Source organism: Penaeus chinensis, chromosome 9 (genome assembly GCF_019202785.1).
Source record: "Penaeus chinensis breed Huanghai No. 1 chromosome 9, ASM1920278v2, whole genome shotgun sequence".
Lineage (NCBI taxonomy): Eukaryota > Metazoa > Arthropoda > Malacostraca > Decapoda > Penaeidae > Penaeus > Penaeus chinensis.
The window spans coordinates 42,938,315-42,941,451 of NC_061827.1; positions in this window are offsets into that span (position 1 = coordinate 42,938,315).

The following is a 3,137-nucleotide window of genomic DNA, read 5'->3' on the forward strand; positions in this document are numbered from 1 at the left end:
AATTCTCCCATTTCTATTACCCATTTGGGTGGTAGGTCCCTCATTTTATTGTCTATGTTCTGTACCAGGAGGTCAAATCTGTCCGTAACTCCTTTTAGTTCACATCTATCTAGGTACTTTATGATGGCTCTTTGTACTGATTCTTCATTATATAATTTAGCCATGTTTTTCACTTCAGATTGTTCCTCATGTGTGGACAAAGGAGGGTGGTCTTGCAAATTATGGATTTCATCCATGAATGGGTCCTCTGGGAAGCCTAGCTGTACTTCTCCCCCAGAAGTAGGGGTGCAAGGGGTGAAGCCTGAATTGCTGGGCTTGTGTTTGCCCATGCTAGAGGGTGATTCCATCCTCCTCTCAGGGCTAGTGGGTTATTTAGTAATTGTGGGTTCCTTTGCGTATTGCCTATTGCTTGTTGGAAGACAGGGTCTAGACTGCTTCCCAGGGTTGACACCATATCATCAATTATGCCTTCTTCTATTGGTCCTTTACTGATTTTATTATCTTTTTTTGTGTTTGCTCTAGTCATCGGCATTTTTGTTACTTTTTGATTATTTGTCTTTTCACTTTATATTGTTTTTGTCTTTCTTTTCAGATTAAATAACAATGCATATGTCACCTTATTTCTCTCTGTTTAATTCCTTATACAATGTACAAACTTATTCCAAAAAACTCTGTGAGAAGCTCTTCCACAGTCAAGAAATATCAGTGCCAAAAAACTGAAAACTGCTATAATTCCAGAGGGGGGAGAGAGTGTGCTGTCCAGCAGAGGCTAACAGGAATTTCTCCGAGGACAGTTTTCTACCCCACTGGATCTTCCAGCAGAAGTTCAAAGGCACCTGAAAATAAGAAAAAAGGGGTCAGTTAAGATATTCTTACTGTATAACTTGCTTTAAAACCAAGTGTGCAACTGTTCAGCTTTGTTTCCTGTAAGATAATCCTTAAAAGGACTGATCATGTGCAACTGTCTTGCTGGGCGGGCAAAGACAAGGGTGCATAGGTATCTGTGTATAAAGAAAACAAATCCCTAACAGGACTGGGCATGTGCAATACTTGGTAAATTTGTCTTGCTGGGCGGGCAAGGACAATATAGTTTCAAAAAATAACAGTCTTGTTGGTCAGGCAAGGACTGCTATCAGAGTCCTTATGAGGACTTATCATGTGCAAAATCAGAGCTTTTATTTGGTAAGATGGATGTCTTGCTGGGCGGGCAAAGACAAGTAATAGTCGAATTTCAAATTAGTCCTTACAAGGACTGGTCATGTGCAAATTCAGAGCTTTTGTTTGGTACAGTAATGTCTTGCTTGGCGGGCAAAGGACAATACAATAAGTTAATATAAGGGATGGAGGAGAGAAACAACCATGTAAATCCTTAAAATTAACAGTTAACTCAAAGCACTAGCGCTTTCAGCCAGAGGCTTCATCAGGTGCTGTGTGAGAAGTTAACTGAAGTCTTTATTCCACAGGGTACAATATATACAGGGGAAAGAAGACTCCAAAGGAGTCACACGGTAAAGGTGACCGACTTCCGAGGTCCTTCCGGTCGCGGCGGGGCTGGGGAGGGGGGGGGGGGGGCACCTGGTGAAGGGCTCCCACTTCCTGTCTCTTGCCTGCCTCCTTGGAACTTCCTTTCGTCGGTGTGTGGTGACTATGCAAAAAAAGAAAAGTAGAAATCTCCTATCCTCTTCCATGACGTAAGAAAAACGAAAAGATGGATCCTGGCAGGAACCCTTTGAAGGGCTACTAATGGTCAGGATGGGTGGGTTAGGTTCCTTACTTGGAGTATCCTGTCTCAACTGCCTGAATCCTGGAAGAAATTAAAAGTTATAAAAAGTTTTAGTAGAAGGTGGAGGGGGGACTAATGTCGCAGGACTGAGGACTTGGATGGGACTTACTACTTACCATCATAGAAAAACGCGAGGTTACCGGAATGCCAAAGAAAACTTTTAAGGCAGGGGTAACTAAACAAACTGAAGAATACTTAGACCTTTTATGCCGATTATTAACAAACTGAAAGGTCTAGCCTTGCTGTGTTTGTCAGTATCTATGATGTAAGAACACATAAACTTTTGAAAAAGAAAATAGAACATCAGAGGCTTCCTTCTTTGAGAGGTTTATGGGTGTCCGACTGTAAAAACATCGAACTATATCGGTCGATTATCGGTGAGGACCAATGGCTGTAAATCCTTTCCAGAGCTTATGGACTGTTTTTTCTATTCTTTAGAGATTTTAAAACCATTAACTCTAGTTAATAAAAATAAAAATAAAGTCTTTAGGCTTAGGAACGCCTAGATATCATATGTATTTTTGAAAAATCTACATACGATTTCTGCGCTCTGGGTGCGGGTGGCCATGTTCCCCAGTTCCTTTGTTGTCCTCTGTCTGGGCGGTCACCTAAGTTCATCCTCCTCTCTACCTTACTTCTTGGTACTTTTACTGTCTATTTACTTTATCTATTTACCAATAGTAGTAGCGGTAAAACTCTTTGTTTCTTTCTATTGAAACTTAAAATTGGTCTGTCTCCTGCTATATTTCAAATGGGGGGAGACCATTGGAGGTGGGGAAAAGGTTGTAAATTCCTTTTTACTTTTTCTTTTTCTTTGTATCTGTTATGTCTTTTTCCTTTGTTATCTCTGATTATTTTCCTTTAGTTCACAGTCTATTTTCTGTGTGTATATATATTACAGTGGTCTGTATGCGCATATATCTCTACACACTTCTTATCTATAGGCTTTATCTATTCGTATTCTTTCATGTTTATGTATTTCTTTATTTTATGCCATTTTTGGGGGGAGGCATATTCATCTGTTTATTCCTTTCATAGTGTTTTTTTATAAACTTTTCTTTATTGTTTATTGTTATTTTGAATATCTTTGAGGGGTCTGGGGAATTCTGCTCTGACTAGCTGGTCAGCTATAGTCTTTCCTTTTCTCCAGGCTATCATGGGGTGTGAAGTCAAGAACTTCTTTTCCCATGGGGTTTCTTTAGAATTTTCTACTACCCACTCCCATATTTCTTTTAAAGAGTGGTTTAGGACTCTTTCTAAGGATGGGGAGTATAGCATGGGGAAGATTATGCGATTTTGTTCTGCTCTTACTTTTCTTTCTAAGAGGGTTTCCCTGTTGACCTCTCTTATTCTA